Raw genomic sequence first — 17,731 nt, 5'->3', positions numbered from 1 at the left:
ACATAATTCAATCCATGACATTCCACCCTTTGGCCCCAAAAAAATCACATCCTTGCAACATGGAAAACATATTCACCCCATCATATCACAGCCAAAGTCTTAACTTCAAGTCAAAAATCCAGAAATTCCTCTTCATCTGTGAAATCTAGAATACAAGTTATCTGCTTCCAAAGGTACAATGGCAGAACAGGCACAAGCTAGACATTTCCATTACGAATGGGAGAAACTAGAGGGAAAGAAGGGATAACAGGCACCAAGCAAGCCAGCAGAACACATTACATTAGCCCTCAAGACTTTGAAAATAATCTTCTGTTCTCTGAGACAATTTACACAATGGCCCTGCCCTCCAGACACTAGGTATTTGCCACACTCTCCAAATTCTAAGTGGAGACCCCTGGGCCCTGGGCTTCAGCTCTGCCTTCCAGACCCACTGGGACAACAACTCTGCTCCCTTGGCTTTAGGCGCACCATTCTCCCAGTCCATCTGAGTGGCAACTCCACCCTTACAAGCACCAGAGGCCATGGTTCCACTCTTTGAAACCCCTGAGGTCATGGCCATACCTTTTGAGACCGAGGTAGCTCGGCTTCCTGTGTCCCTTGTTTCAGCTTGTTTCTTAGCCTCTCAGCTCCTTGGGCCTCACGCCCACATCTGCCCTACTGGGGCAAGTGTTCCAAAGCTCTGTAGCTCCACTGGTAAGTGCCTGGAAACACCCTACTCCTCCAGGAAGCCTCCTGCCCACTGGCACTCAACTCTCTCACTCCATGGGTCGGCTCCAGGGCTGTCTCACACTGGTATCCTGGTTCTGCTGCTGTTGGTTATCTGCTGCTGCCACTTCTCTATTACTGCAGGTTCTCTGCTGTTGCTGGTCCTCTGCCACTGCCACTCCTCTATCCATTCACAGTTTCAAAACCGCTTCCACATTTTAGGCATCTGTTAGAGCAGCACCCCACTCTCTCGGTACCAAATTCTGTCTTAGTCATCTAGTGCTGCTATAACAGAAGTACTGCAAGCGGATGGCTTTAACAAAGAGAAATTTATCTCTTCACAGTCAAGTAGGCTAAAAGTCCAAATTCAGGGTGTCAGCTCCAGGGGAAGGCTTTCTCTCTCTGTTGGCCTTCTCATCAGTGTTCCCCAGAACTGGGAGGTTTGCCGTGCAGGGACCCCGGGTCCAAAGGACATGCTCTGCTCCCTGCACTGCTTTCTTGATGGTATGAGGTCCCCCTGTCTCTCTGCTCGCTTCTGTCTTTTATATCTCAAGAGATTGCCTCAGGACACAATCCAATCTCGTAGACTGAGTCCTGCCTTACTAACATGACTGCCACCCATCCTCCCTCATTACCATCATAGAGGCAGGATTTACAACATATAGGAAAATCACACAATACCAGGAATCACGGCCCAGCCACATTGATACACATATTTTTTGGGGGAATTCAATCCATGACAGATGTTTATCTATGTTTTATTGGTTATGCAAAGACATTTGACTGTGTGGATCATAACAAATTATGGCAAACATTGGGAAGAATGGGAATTCCAGAATGCTTAATTGTGATCATGAGGAACCTGTACATAGATCAAGAGGCAGTCGTTTGAACAGAACAAGGGGATACTGTGTGGTTTAGGCAGGGAGAGGTATGCATCAAGGTTGTATCCTTTCACCATACTTATTCAATCTGTATACTGAGCAAATAATCCGAGAATTTGGGCTACATGAAGAAGAACGCAGCATCAGGATTGGAGGATGACTCGTTAACAACCTGCGATATGCAGATGACACAACCTCGCTTGCTGAAAGTGAAGAGGACTTGAAGCACTTACAGATGAAGATCAAAGACCACAGCCTTTAGTATGGATTACACCTCAGTCTAAAGAAAACAAAAATCCTCACAAATGGGCCAATAAGCAACCTCATGATAAATGGAAAAAAGATTGAAGTTGTCCAGGATTTCATTTTACTTGGATGCACAATCAACGCTCATGGAAACAGCAGTTAAGAAATCAAAGGACGCACTGCATTGGGCAAATCTGCTGCAAAAGCTCTCTTTAAAGTGTCAAAAAGCAAAGATGTCACTTTAAGACTAAGGTGTGCTTGCCCCAAGCCATGTGTCATGGTTTGAATTATGTCCCCCCAAAAATGTGTATATCAGTTTGGCTGTGTGCGCCATGATTCCTGGTACTGTGTGATTTTCCTATATGTTGTAAATCCTGCCTCTATGATGTTAATGAGGGAGGATGGGTGGCAGTTCTGTTAGTAAGGCAGGACTGGATCTACCAGACTGGACTGTGTCCTGAGGCAATCTCTTGAGATATAAAAGACAGAAGTGAACAGAGAGACAGAGGGACCTCATACCATCAAGAAAACAGTGGCAGGAGCAGAGCGCGTCCTTTGGACCAGTGTCCCTGCGCCGAGAAGCTCCTAGTCTGGGGGAACACTGAACAGAAGGCCAACAGAGAGAAAAAGCCTTCCCCTGGAGCTGACGCCCTGCATTTGGACTTTTAGCTTACTTTGACAGTGAGGAAATAAACTTCTCTTTGTTAAAACCATCCACTTGTGGTATTTCTATTATAGCAGCACTAGATGACTAAGACACCATGGTATTTTCAATCGCCCCATATACATGTGAAAACTGGACAATAAATAAGGAAGACTGAAGAAGAATTGATGCCTTTAAATCGTGGTGTTGGAGAAGAACACTGAATATACCATGGACTGCCAAAAGAAGGAACAGATCTATCTTGGAAGTACAGCCAGAATGCTCCTTAGAAGCAAGGATGGTGAGACTTGTTTCGCATACTTTGGACATGTTATCAGAAGGGACCAGTCCCTGGAGAAGGACATCATGCTTGGTAAAGTAGAGGGTCAGATAAAAAGAGGAAGACCCTCAACGAGATGGAGTGACACAGTGGCTGCAACAATGGGCTCAAGCATGACAATGATTGTAAGGATGGTGCAGGACCGGGCAGTGTTTTGTTCAGTTGTACATAGAATGGCTATGAGTTGGAGTTGACTCCATGGCACCTAACAACTAACAATCATTCAGGTAGTTTAAATTTCATCCTTGGATGAAATCAGATCCCCCAAGAACTGCATCTTGTTCCCCAGAATTACTTTTACTGGACTGAACTTTGCTATTTTTCACTGTGGTACTGTGGAGAGGTTGTAGGAAACATTCCCTTTTTATCTCTTATAGGCATATTGTTGAGGGCATTGCTCACTGCAGCAAACAGGATCTTCTTTATGAGGGCCTTTGGGAGTAATTTTTCTTCGGCCTTAGGGCCTAAGTTGAATTTCTTCCGAGCAACCAGAACATTTTGATTCTATGGGCATTCAGGATACTTTATTTGGTTGTGATTCCTTTTTTTTCTTTTTCCCTTTGGTTGTGTATCAGCTGAGAATGCTTATAGCCACAGTTACTTACACTAATTTGTGTAAGGGGATTTTCCTTTTTCTTTTTACATAGCAAGAAGTTTGAAGATAAGTGACTGCTAGGGTTGGTTCACCACCCATGTGGGGCCAGTGGCTCTGAGTTTCTTTCAGGCATAGGATGGCTGTGGCAACTCTGGATGGTGGTTTTCCAACTTGGGTGTGTAACAGAATCACCTGGAGAGCTGAGAAAGACCACAAAGGCCCAGGCTCCTGGAAGGCGGATGAGGCTGGGCCTGTTATTTTGTTGTCAAGTTCCTCAGGTGATTCTAATACTGAACAAAGTTTGAGACCCACTGCTCTAGACATTGCTGCCACTGAAGGCAAGAAGGGAGAAACAAGGCAAAAGGCTTTCTTTCATCAGGCTCTGTCTTTTTAGCTGGAAAGAAAAAAAATTCAGAGCCACCCCAGCCGACTTCCTCTTACTCCTGCTGTAAAGAAGGCTGGGAAAAGACTCAACTTTTTGTAGGTCAAAGAACTCTGTCTGGCATCAAACCCAAAATTTGTGGTTAAGGAAGCAGTAGAGGAATGGGTGTGTTGAATGGACAAAGGACAGTAGTTTGTGGCCAAATCATCCTGTATTTATAATAACCAAACCAGTTCCCATTAGTACATTCCAACTCATGGTGACCCCATGTGTGCAGAATAGAATTTCTCCATAGGTTTTTCAAAGCTGTGACGTTTCAGAAGCAGGTCACTCAACCTTTCTTCTGAGGTGCCTCTGTGTGGGTTCAAACTGCCAACCTTTTGGTTAGTAGTCAAGTGATTAACCGATAACACTACTCAGGGACTTCTTGTTACATAAACTTATTTTTTATTTGGTAACTTTATCCTTGATTAATTTCTCTGATTTTTCTGTGGTGATTGTGATGAAATACTTGTATCCAATGTTCAACAATGACCACTCTCCTCATTACCAATAAAATGATCTGGGGTGTTCTGCTCTCTAAGCTGCTCTCAGACAATAATGAAGAGGGCACTTGCATACCCCTTGTCCTTTTGATTACACTCTGTGTTGTGGAGCAGGCTGACTGGGTGATTCACAGAACCAAAGTAAAGCTGAGACTCCACCGTGATTAGGCACAACTTGGGGTTTGCCTCTCCTGCCAACTCTCTTTGTGCTTAAATACAAATTTGGGTTATTTCTTGACATTTTGTGGCTCCAGCTCAATGGATCATAACCCTCATTATGCATCAGCATCACCTGAAACATACTAATGCCCTGTTCTGTCGCGTTTGGAGGTGAGAACCAAGCATTCATGCTTTTATTTAAAAGCTCCCTGGGTGATTCTAATATGTAGCCAGAGATGCAGAACCACTGTTTTGGCTGATACACTCTTACCTTGCTCTATCTTCTGTGCTCTAACTTTGACTTGGTTCTTCTGATTCTATTATTATTTTCAATTCCTGTTTGTAAGTTTCCCTCTAAGGGTCTCTGTCCTTCTGCCCCCCAGACAGTAACTTGGCTTCTATTTGTGATCCTGGATTGTTTTACTTGACCCTAGACTGCAGGATTCTAATTAACCCTGATCCAGCATTCAGCAAGATCTGAGCTCCTTTCTCTGATTCTCAGTAGCACGACAACTCCTGCCTCTGTAGGGAAATCTTGGGGATTACAAACTGTATATGAGGTGGCAGTTATTGACTTTGTATAGTATCGCTGCAGAGTTCCATCTTTGGGAAGCTTTCTTTTCTTACTTCTATCCTTCCGTATTTCACTTGAAGTTCTACTAGATTCTCCTTTGGTCCAGCTGGGTTTCTAACTAAACTCCTCTTCCAAGCAGTCTCTTGTTACTTTATCCTCCTAGTCTCCAAACCCAGAAATTCCCACAACTCTGCTCTCCCTGAAAGATCTCCAATACGTCCTCTTCTCCATACTGATCCTTTTCATCAATCTTTACCCTCTTAGCTCGTTTTTCTTGAGGTTTAAACCTTTTTTAAAAATCAAATTCCTTCATATTCTCAGCCCTCTAGCTCTGTCCTGTATACAAAGTCACCTGCTGTTACAAGCTGAGCTGTGTCCTCCAAAAAGATATGTTGGAGTCCTAACCCCTGCAGTGGAGAATATGACCTTGTTTGGGAAACTAGGGTTTTCCTTTGAAGATGTTATTGGTTAAGTTAATGACATCATACCAAACTAGGGTGGGTCCTGATCCTAATTCCTTCTAAGTGATGTCTTATAAAAGAGAAAGACAGACAGGGAGAGAGTCATACACAAAGGAAGGTAGCATGTGAAGATTCATCTAAAAGCTAAGGAATGCCAAGAAATGCCTGGGGTTACAGAAGCTGAAAGAGACAAGTAAGGAGCTAAGACTGACACAGAGAGATAATATAGACCTGCAGATGCCCTAAATTTGGACTTAGGGCCCCCAGAACCATGAGAAAATTACATTTCTGTTCTTTAAAGCCACTCACTTTGTGCTATTTTGTTATGGCGACCATAGGAAACCAAGACACCTGCAAACACCAAATATACCTCAAATATAGTAATAAGTGGTTAAACACGCAGGCTTTAGAGTCATGTGGTCTGGGCTCACACCCTAAATCTGTAGCTTCCAAGTTATGTGTCTTGTTTCCTCATTTGCAAAATGAGGTAATAATAGTTTATTTTTAAGATTGTTGGTTGAGGGAAATATAAATCTTAGAAGAATTCCTGACACATAGTAAGTGCTTGAAAAATGTTAGTTATTTGCCATAGATGCTGAGATGGGATTTGGACTGGGAAACAGATTTTAGCAGAAGACGGAGTTAAACTGAGACGCAGGCCATGAGTTCTGGCGTGAATGTTGCCTGTCAGAGTCTTCCTGGGTTGAGTGAAAATGGCTGGGTCTTTAAGTCCCTGCTGTGTTAGTCTCCTAGGGCTGCCATAACAAAGTACCACAAACTGGGTGGCTTGAAACAGAAATTTACTGTCTCAGTGCTATGGGCTTGAAGTCCAAATCCAGGGTTCCAGCAGGGCCACATTGTCTCTGAAGACTCCAGGGAAAGTTTCTTTCTGGTCTCTCCCAGCTTCTGGTAGCCCCATACGTTCCTTGACATGTGGATACATCTTCACGTGACCATCCTTCCTTTGTCTCGATCTCTCTGTGTCTCTTCTCCGCTTTTATAAGGATACTACTCAGATTGGATTAGGACCTACTATACTCCAGTATGACTTCATATTAACTAAACTGATAACATCTTCAAAGATTCTATTTCCAAACAAAGTTATACTCACAGGTACCAGGGGTTAGGGCTTCAACATATCTTTTTAGGGGACACGATTCAATCCGTACCTCCTATCTCATCCATCACCAGATGCAGGCTGTTCCAGGGAAGATTGCAGCCCTGGGGGAATAGCTCTCTGACGTTGAGGCTGACCCTGAAGAAGCTGATAGCTGGAGGCTATCTGCTGACCACACTCCCTAACTCTGCTCAGCAAGTTCCTTCTTGAATGAGGATGGAGGTGGCGTTTCTCCATTCTACCATAGTATTTCCATCATACTTCTTGTTTGAAGGAGAAAAGTCCCAGATCTGGCATGCTCCTAGCCTTGGTGAAGTGGTTATTCCTTACACTGCTTATGCTTAGAAATAATGCACTGTCTGAGGTTTCCAATCTACGAATCTGTGGACAAACAAGGCATTTTGGAGTATATGCATAATTTTAAGAGTGATTAGATTCTTGAGCTACAGTCTAGGTTTTTTCATTATCACACACAAGAAGAGAGAAATAAGTTAATTAAAAATAAAGTGTGAAGGGGCTAATTTTAAGTGTGCATCTATCCCCAAGCCTTTGTCTAGGTGGTACATGAGGATTTTACTAATGCAGCCTCCAGCAAACAGCAGCGCTTATACACAAAGCTCCCAGGACTTCACTGTCCAAAATCACTAAGGCTGCCATTTCACAGTTGATGAAAGGACTAATTTCAGTAGCCTGCAAAGAATTGTTGAAGAGTGACCTAATCATTGATTTGCTGCTTATTTTCCAGGGTAACTGCAATTCAAACCTGATTTACTTAAAACGTTCTTCTCCTTCTGATAAATGGAAGTTCTAATAAATGTTTAAGTCTCACAGATGCTGCGGTCTTTGTCTTCATCCTTTACTCTAAACTCAGTAAGAACTGAATTAACTCCTGAAGAAAGCTAAACTAAAGAGGATTTTTAGTAGGACTGGGGACAAGTTTTCTGAATCCCTTTGGTCCAAAGGGTTTTAAATACACAGCATAACCAGACCTTTATGGAACCTCTTGAGTAGGGGGAAGGAGACCACTGAAAGTAGACAGTCTACACAAGAACCATGTATTGGGAAGTTTTTCATTACCCCTGAGGGCCTCTATAATAACTCCTTAGTGAATTCTTGAATCGTTATTCTATCGGGAGAAGGCAGAGGGTCAGAGAAAAAGAGGAAGACCCTCGATGAGGTAGATTGACACAGTGGCTGCAGCAATGGGTTCAAGCATAACAACGATTGTGAGGATGGTGCAAGATCTGGCAGTGTTTTGTTTGGTTATACATAGGGTCGCTATGAGTCGAATCGACTCCACTTCGCGGCACCTAACAGCAACAACAAGCAGGAAATGCAGCTTTGTGGGCAGATTCTGACTACAACAATCCTGTACTACATGGAATTAGGTCCTTATCGTCTACTGAAGGTAGTGAAGCTTAGCAGTGAAGAGTACAAGTTCTGGAATAAGATAAAGCTGACGTTTGAATCCTGCCACTGAAAAAATGGCCATATGACTTTCATCAATTACTTGACTACTCTAAGCCTTAGTTTTCTCATCCATAACCTGGTGATAATAATGCCTAACTGTATGGCTTCAATATCAATTATAGTGTTTAGCATATACTAAATATTCAATAAACGGGAAGTGACAGGCATCACCATCGTTCTCATCTTCATCCCCCTCTCTCTTTTCTTTCATCCTAGCTATTTTCTCTTGAAGGGTTTAGCCCATTTTCCTTTTCATTTTCCCCTTGTATAAGTTATATCTTTGTCATTCCCCATGTAGTTTTTTGTACCCATGGTTTTCATTAATGGGGAGTAGTGTAGGTACAGTGATTTATAGGTAGGAGCTGTGGGTGAGTTGCGCCATGCTGGATCTCAGGGACTCCAAGTGATGAAGTTTCTGTCAAGGATGAATTTAGTGACTACACTGGACCAAATTGTATTTCTTTGGGGAACATTGGGGCTAGTTTTGGTTTCTACACAATTTCTCCCCCACCTCCCACAGCCATCATGTGAAGGCTAGAGATTAAAGAAACTTCAGCCTGCCTTGGGAGATGTTAACCCCATCCTAGGTGGAACAAGATGGACTTCTCTGTGGGCTCCAGTTTACACTAAAGAATATCCAAATCTTTATCATACTGCAATAGCATTTCCTAGCCTAAATTGGGTTGGGACCAACATTAATTTCTTCATACCACCTGGCCTATCTTCCTGTATGTATTGTACAATTCTTCTCTAAACCCCCTATGCATGGCTACAATTCTTTCTTTGTGAACTTTTGGGTTAAAGCAGGGTAGACATATTAATGATTGTGGGGTAATGCATGCCACCACAACCGACAAGTGGCACATGTGGTGGCTGGGGATGGGTCAGACAAACGTGTCGGACATAGACATCAGCTGCTAGGTCCTAGCTCCATGGTCCTAGCAGTTCTGCCATTGCACTCTGAGAACCTCACCACTGAATGGAGTAGTACTCCTGTGTTCAGTGCTTCTCTGTTGATCTTATCCCAGTTCAGAATATCTTTAAAATGACAAGTTCTAGAATCAGACTTCCTGGGTTTTACCTATTTACTAGGTTTTAACTCTCTATGGCTCTATTTGCTCATCTCCAAAATAGGGACAATCTCAGAGGGTTATTATAAGTATCAGGTGAGAGAGTTCATGTAAAGTTTTAGGATGGTATTAGACACAATAAATAATGGCAGTTATTATTATTTTTATTGTTACTCACAAGCAACTCCTGAGCTCATGATAGATATCTCCTATGGAAGCAGCAGTCAAGAAATAAAACAATGTATTGCATTGGGCAAATCTGCTGCAAAAGACCTCTTTAAAGTATTAAAAAGCAAGGTGTTACTTTGAGGAATAAGGTACGCCTGACCCAAGACACGGTATTTTTAATTATCTCATATGCATGCAAAAGCTGGACTAAGAATAAATAAGGCTGAAGAAGAATTGAAGTCTTTGAATTATGGTGTTAGTGAAGAATATTGAATATATCATGGCGTGCCAGAAGAACTAACAAATGTGTCTTGGAAGAAGTACAGACAGAATGCTCCTTAGAAGCAAGAATGATGAGACTTTGTCTCATATACTTTGGACATGTTATCAGGAGGGACCAGACCCTGGAGTAGAACATCATGCTTGGTAAAGTAGAGGGTCAACAAAAAAGAGGAAGACCCTCAATGAGATGGATTGACACAGCAGCTGCAACAATGGGCTCAAGCATAGCAACGATTGTGAGGATGGCACAGGACCAAGCAGTGTTTTGTTCTGCTGTACATAGGGTCACTGTGAGTTGGAACCAACTCAATGGCACCTAACAACAACACAACAATGGTGCTATTTGCTCATCTCTAAAATAGAGACAATATCAGAGGGTTATTATAAGTATCAGGTGATACAATACCTGTAAAGTTTTAGGATGGTATCTGACACAATAAATGTTGGGAGTTGTTATTTTATTTTTATTATTATTATTACTCACATGCAACTCCTGAGCTCATGATAGATATCCTAGCCAGATTTCATTGAGATCTGTTTTTTTTATTTTGGGTCACCATCTTATAGAGCAATAGTTCTCTAGTTCAAACAAGAAGAGCTTTTACTGAAGAAAGAGAGAAAGAGATGACAAAACTTAAAGTCATCTGCATAGCGTTTTGAAATACATACAAATGAAATCTCTTCTCTAGAGCTACTGAAGCATGACCCAGGTGATATCAACCCAAGTGATAATCACCTTAACAAGTTCCATGGCTTTGTAACCTGACTGTTATGGATTAAATTGTGTCCCCCTAAAATGTGTGTCAACTTGGCTAGGCCATGATTCCCAGTATTGCATGATTGTCCCTCATTTTGTGATCTGATGTTAATGAGGCAGGATTAGAGGCAGTTATGCAATGAGGCAGGACATAATCTACAGGATTAGGTTGTATCTTGAGTCCATCTCTTTTGAGTTATAAAAGAGAGATGTGAGCAGAGAGGAGAAGGGACCTCTTACCACCAAGAAAGAGCTGGGAGCAGAATGCCTCCTTTGGACCTAGGTCCCTGCTCTGAGAAACTCCTAGACCCAGGGGGAAGATTGATGACAAGGACCATACCCCACAAGCTGACAGGGAGAGAAAGGCTTCCCCTGCATCTGGTGGCCTGAATTTGTGTTTCTAGCTTACTAGACTGTGAGAGAATAAATTTCTGTTTGTTAAAGTCATCCACTTGTGGCATTCCTGTTATAGCAGCACTAGATAACTAAGACACTAAAGCAGACCCCCCATTCCTTCTGTCATATCCCTCTATCAAGGTATCTCAGAGCAATTATAGCTCAAAGGATGGAACCCTCAACAGATGGCAAAATGAAGGGTTAGGTAAAGAGAATTAGCAGAATGTACAAAAGTTTGCTTTTCAATGACTCCATTTGGAACAATTTCTGAGTTCATTATTGACTTACTACACTGGCAAACGAACAACACAGGTGTTCTAAAGAATACTAAAGTGATCTTATTTGGTATGAAGATTTCTGAGTGTTAGAGAGTCTTGTGGAGAATAAATACACGACTATAAATTATTGGAAAGAAATAGCACCAGTAGTACTGATGCATTAACTAGGCTGTGACCAATTAGCAAGTCCTTTATATGTTAGGCTGTAAGTAAACAAAATGGTTGGGAGAAGGCAAGTGAGTCAAAATGACTATAAATATACGTTTCTAAATATACATTTCAAAACAATTGCCAAGATGTTTAGTAGTAAAGGAGTTATAATAGAAGTGAAGTATGCTATGTTACATTTGATGGTGTTTCAAGATTGTTGTCTGTCTTGGTTTTTTAGGCCTTGCATTTTAGTGTAAGATCAATACTGCTGTTTTTACCTGTCATAGCAGTACCTGAAACCACATCATTGTCTATTATTGATCAGATTCCCCTCAATCCTCCCTTTTTTCAAACTTGACAATGATTAAAATGTGCCCCATATGCCTTAATTCAAAACATTCTTAATCCATCTCTTGGCTGTCTGCACAGAGATACATTAAAATGCAAGATAAAACATAATCCCTATACACCTACTGAAGACAAAATGATGACTAATGTTGACAACATGCATAATTCAAACATTACTGAACAGTTTGCAGTATATGTTTGCATTCAGTAAACAAGTCCTTAAGAAATGCAGTTCAAGTCCTCCGGATACAAGCAACAGGACACTGTTTTAATGAGGTCTGAATATACCATGGACTTATAATAATAACTGGCTTCTACCAATAAAATATGATGAATTACTTTGATTTCATATCCTGGTGTTTTGATTCTGGCATTCAAGAGAAAGGGGCTATTTGTTAATGTTAGCAAATAAACTAACAGTCTTGAAATGCATTATTCTATAAAGTATAGGAATAAAAACCCAAAGCATCTTTAGTGGAATAAGTTTGAACTTAAAATGGGAAATGCTCTATAAATGTAAAAGCTATGCCAGAAGGCATGAATATTTTCTCCTTTGTTTATTTCTGCTTTTCTAGGTAACAATTCATCTCGGATTTTCTATCATATCATAAATTTCACTCCAACTAATAATTAACTTATTTTGGGGTAATGTACCCTGCAAAACGACAGCCTGGAGCAGCTAACAATACCTCCGGAAGACATGTTAATGATTTCTCTCAGGTACTTGTCTGAAGAAAGAAGAAGAATATAGTAAGGAGGAAGTGAATCTGATAAGCATTAAATGGCAGTGTTGCTTTTAGGAAACTATAACATGAATAATTTATCAAACCCATCAGTGGATATCTTTAGCTTTGTACTGTGAAGGTGAGCATGGGCCACGACAGTTCCTCTTGCATCGTTTGAGCTCACAACCACCAGCGTTTGATCCCTAGCCTTTCTAAGAGCTATTTTAAAACAGACATGGCATTTTTTTCCTAACACAGTAACCAAGAAACATTTAAAAGCTTTTGTTGCCTGAATTCACAGAGACGTTATCCAAAGGGGAAAATTCCTCAGTAAAGAGACATGCTGTGCAGAAGGGATATTGTATTCCTACAGACTATTTGCTCCATGATGGATTTGAAACTTGCTGTGAAATAACTTCCTCTATGCTCTGCAGTTCTCCAGCATCCTCTTTCAGTAACTTGTTTCTGCCTCTCTACTGGTCCATTTGTTCAAGAAACGCAATGGTAGTAAAGACTGAAAAGTTGACTCCAGAGACAACCAGCCACTGTTGTAACATCTGGGCGACTAAGGTTTCATCCTAAATATATTCTTGCTATGGATCGAATTGTGTTCCCCCAAAAAATGTGTTGAAATCCTAATCCCTGCACCTATGACTGTGACCCTGCTTGGAAATAAGAGCTATTGTTTTGTTATATTAATGAGGTCATACAGGAGTAGAAACCAAACCTGTTGCCCACGAGTCAATTTTGACTCAAAGTAACCCTATAGCGCAGAGTAGAACTGCCTTGTAGAGTTTCCAGGGAGTGCCTGGTGGATTTGAACTGCCAGCCTTTTGGTTAGCAGCTGTAGCACTTAACCATTATGCCACCAGGGTTTCCTACAGGAGCAGGGTGGGTCCTAAATCTAGTCCTTTCTGAGTAGTGTCTTATAAAAAGGGAAAACAGATATAGAGAGAGGCACACACACAAGGGAAGAGTCAACCAGCTACAAGCCAAAGAATGGTAAGGAACACCCAGGGCTACGGGCAAAGAAGGATGCTACCCTAGAGCAATGCCTTGATTTGAATTTCTAGCCTCCGAAACTGTGAGACAATAAATTTCTCTTCATTAAAGCCACCAACTTGTGCTGTTTTTGTTATGACAGTCCTAGGAAACTAAGACAATGCTTTTCAATACCATTGCTATCCATATTAAATATTCAGAGTGAGGGACAATAAATTAGTAAGTATACTGAGGCAGACTAGGAATGCATGATATGGATGGTGACCAAGGGAGCAAAAATTTCTACACATCAGTTAACAAAAGTGTATGTTGCAGCAATGAATAAATATGTGCTGCATGTAGGCTGACCAGGCTTGTCTCAGTTTGTCCTGGCAGTTCCATTTCCACTTACTGTCTGGACATAATAGGTATTAGGTTCCTCTTCACTTTCCAAAGCACCCCAGGGATGATAAATTATGGTCACTATACAAATATGTACATTATTAAACATTTAACAAAAGAATACTATTTCACCACTTGTCTTCTAGATAGATAGATAGGTAGATATAGGTGCAGTGGTTAAGCACTCACTGCTAACCAAAAGGTCAGTGGCTTGAATCCACCAGTGGCTCTGCAGGAGAAAGATATGGCAGTCTGCTTCCATAAGGATTACAGCCTTGAAAACCCTATGGGGCAGTTCTACTCTGTCCTACAAGGTTGCTATGAGTCAGAATCAACTCAATGGCAGTGGGACACATTATTTATGTATATATTATTGTTGCTGTTAGGTGCCATCAAGTCAGTTCTGACTCCTAGTGACCCTATGTACAACAGAATGAAACATTGCCCAGTCCTGCACCATCCTCACAATAGTTGTTATGCTTGAGCCCATTGTTGCAGCCACTGTGTCAGTCCATCTCATTGAAGGTCTTCTTCTTTTTCGCTGACCCTCTACTTTACCGAGCATGATGTCTTTCTCCAGGGACTGCTCCCGCCTACTAACATGCCTGTCTTAGTCATCTAGTGCTGCTATAACAGAAATACCACAAGTGGATGGCTTTAACAAAGAGAAGTTTATTCTTGCACAGTCCAGTAGGCTACAAGTCCAAATTCAGGGCATCAGCTCCAGGAGAAGGCTTTCTTTGTCAGCTCCAGAGGAAAGACCCTGTCATCAATCTTCCCTTGGTCTGGGAGCATCTCTGCACAGGAACCTCAGGTCCAAAGGATGCACTCTGCTCCCAGCATTGCTTTCTTGGTGGTATGAGGTTCCCAATTCTCTGCTTGCTTCCCTTTCCTTTTATCTCATGAGAGATAAAAGGTGGTGCAGGCCACACCCCAGGGAAACTCCCTTTACATTGGATCAGGGATGCCACCTGGGTAAGGGTGGTGTTAAAATCCCACCCTAATTCTCTTTAACATAAAATTACAATCACAAAATGGAGGACAACCACACAATACCAGGAATCATGGGCCAGCCAAATTGATACACACATTTTTTGGGGGACATAATTCAATCCATGACAATGCCCAAAGTACATGAAATGAAGTCTCGCCATCCTTGCTTTGTCCAAGACAAATTTGTTCGTTCTTCTGGCAGTGCATGGTATATTCAATATTCTTTGCCAACACCATAATTCAAAGGTGTCAATTCTTGTTTGAGCTTCCTTATTCATTGTCCAGCTTTCACCTGTATATGAGGCGATTGTAAATACTATGGCTTGAGTCAGGCATATGTTAGTCCCCAAAGTGATATCTTTGCTTTTTGACCATTTAAAGAGGTCATTTGCAGCAGATTTTCCCAATGCAGTGCAACATTTGATTTCTTGATTGTTGCTTCCATGGGCATTGATTGTGGATCCAAGCAAAATTAAATCCTTGACAACTTCAATCTTTTCTCTTTTTATCATGATGTTGCGTATTGGTCCAGTTGTGAAGATTTTTGTTTTCTTTATGTTGAGGTGCAATTCATAGTGAAGGCTGCAGGGATCTTCATCAGTAAGTGCTCAGATTTTTTTTTATTGTGGTGAAATATGTATAACATTTTCCATTTGAACCATTTTTATGTGTACGATTCAGTGACATTAATTATGTTCATCATGTTGTACAACCATCACCACTACGCGTTTCCAAATTTCTTCATCACCCTTAACAGAAATTCAGCACCCCCTAAGCAATAGCTCCCCATTGCCCCTTTCCTCTACCACTCAGTAACCACTAATACACTTTGGTCTCTACGCATTTTCTTATTCTAGACATTTCATATAAGTTGAATCATACAATATTTATCCTGTTTGTGTCTTGTTTATTTCACTCTGCGTAATGTTTTCAGGATTCATCCTTGTCGTAGCATGTATCAGAACTTCATTTCTCTTTGTTGATAATAATTATTCCATTGTATGGATATACCATATTTTGTTTATTCATTCACCTGTTTAGGGACACTTGAGTTGTTTCCACCTTTTGGCTACTGTGACTAATACCGCTATGAACATTGGTATACAAATATCTGTTTGTGTCACTGCCTTCAATTCTTTTGGGAATATGCCTAAGAGTGGAATTTCTGGGTCATATAGTAATTCTATGTTTAACATTTTGAGGAACCAATATTTTTTATGTTTTATTTTAAAATTCTTTCTATTATTTCAGCCAAAATCCCTTGAACACTGCAGCAAATTGAAGGTTCAGGATTCCAGCAGCCAGGGTCACTTGAGGCTAAAGTCACTCTATACCATACCAGTTGTCATCTAGTCAATTCTGTCTCATGGCGACCCCATGTGTGTCAGAGTAGAACTGTGCTCCATAGGGTTTTCAATGGCTGATTTTTTGGAAGTAGATTGTCAAGCCTTTCTTTCCAGGTACCTCTGGGTAGACTCAAACCTCCAACCTTTCAGTTAGCAGCCAAGCATGTTAACCATTTGCACCACCCAGGGACTCTTGGACCCAAAAATTTATACCTCTTTCTCTTGTATACTACTCCTCAGGAAATATCATTTTGACTTGTTTAAACCAGTTGGAATAACCACAACCAGTCATATTCCAGGGAAAATACAGCAAGTAAATTTGAGCAGGACAGGAGGAGTATTCTGAACTCTGCAATCCATTTTGGTTATTAGACTAGCAGTGTGGACTCTGACAAAGACTCAAGATATATGGCCTCTATTCCTAGGTTCATCATAAATCCTTTCTGACCTTGAATAAATGTGTCTCTGCCCTCAGTTTTCCCACCTGAGAAGTGAGGGCTATAATAATTGCCTTTTAATTTTGTTGATACGTGTTGATTAATTAGGGAATGCCGGTGAAATGCCTCGAATAATTTGAGAAAAACACTTCGTATATTCCATGCCTTGATTTTGGACCTGTACAGAATCTACTGTTCAATGTTAGAAGGAAAAATTAATTCCTATCTCTTGTCAGCTGCATGTTTGGTATATAACCATGCCACATTACTGGTGAAGTCAATAGTATATGAAAAATGATTTTACACAATGTCTACACATCTTTGCTTCTCCTGTATACTGTGATCAATTTCAAATAATGCAGTTGACATCATTTTCATCTAGTGACTGCTCTGGCCTTAACTCTGGCTTTTGAAGCTAAAATAAATCTCACCATTTCTTTCAACATTTATGACTATCAATCTAACACCTTTGGAGGACAGTAGGGAATGTTGCCGACTGCGAAAAGAAGATTGGAAGTTGCTGGTGTTGGGGTGGTATGGTGTACAGTGTTTCCTGGGATATCTGTAATTGTAGGTGTGGGCAAGGAAGTCTAGTGTCATTATTTAACATCAATACCCTACACTGCTCCTCCTCTGTATCTATGTGCTATTGCAACGACAACATATTATAATTAGCCAATTTTAGCTTTGTTTATTCTGCTAGATGGTGACTTCTTCAGGTTTGTTACTTCATCTTACTTATGTTTCTATCTCCAGTACTTTCTCAAATACTGGAAAATAGGTGGCACTCAATGCACATTTGTTGTTGAATGAATTAGTAGTAATCTTATAAATTACAACAGCTGGCTAGTGATTTTATCCAGTGGATCGGCTTTGTGGCTTGTTATGTGCCAACTTGACTAGGTTGAACTATATTTACAAGAATTTGTTTTTTTTTTTTTTAAATTTTCATTTTAGGATGATCCATGACAGACTTTTTTTTAAACTGTGCTTTAGATGAAGGTTTACAGAGCATATTAGTTTCTCATTAAACAATTCATACACATGTTGTTATGTGACATTGGTTATATGACAGACATTTTTATACATGATTTGGAGTGTTGAAGTCAAGGAGCAGCCATATTTTTTATATGTTCAGAAGGTTAAGATAAGGCTGTCAGATGCCTTTGTAGCTCAGATGCATTGTTGCTTATCTGTTGGCTCACTTACTTGATGTGGGACTGCAGTCAGGCCTGAAATTGCTTCACCTTCCCCTAGATCCTCCTTTAGTTTCTCAA

This window comes from Trichechus manatus, unplaced genomic scaffold (assembly GCF_000243295.1).
Source record: "Trichechus manatus latirostris isolate Lorelei unplaced genomic scaffold, TriManLat1.0 scaffold00002, whole genome shotgun sequence".
Classification (NCBI taxonomy): Eukaryota; Metazoa; Chordata; class Mammalia; order Sirenia; family Trichechidae; genus Trichechus; species Trichechus manatus.
The sequence above is the reverse complement of the archived record's forward strand: the minus strand, read 5'-3'. Positions refer to the sequence as shown.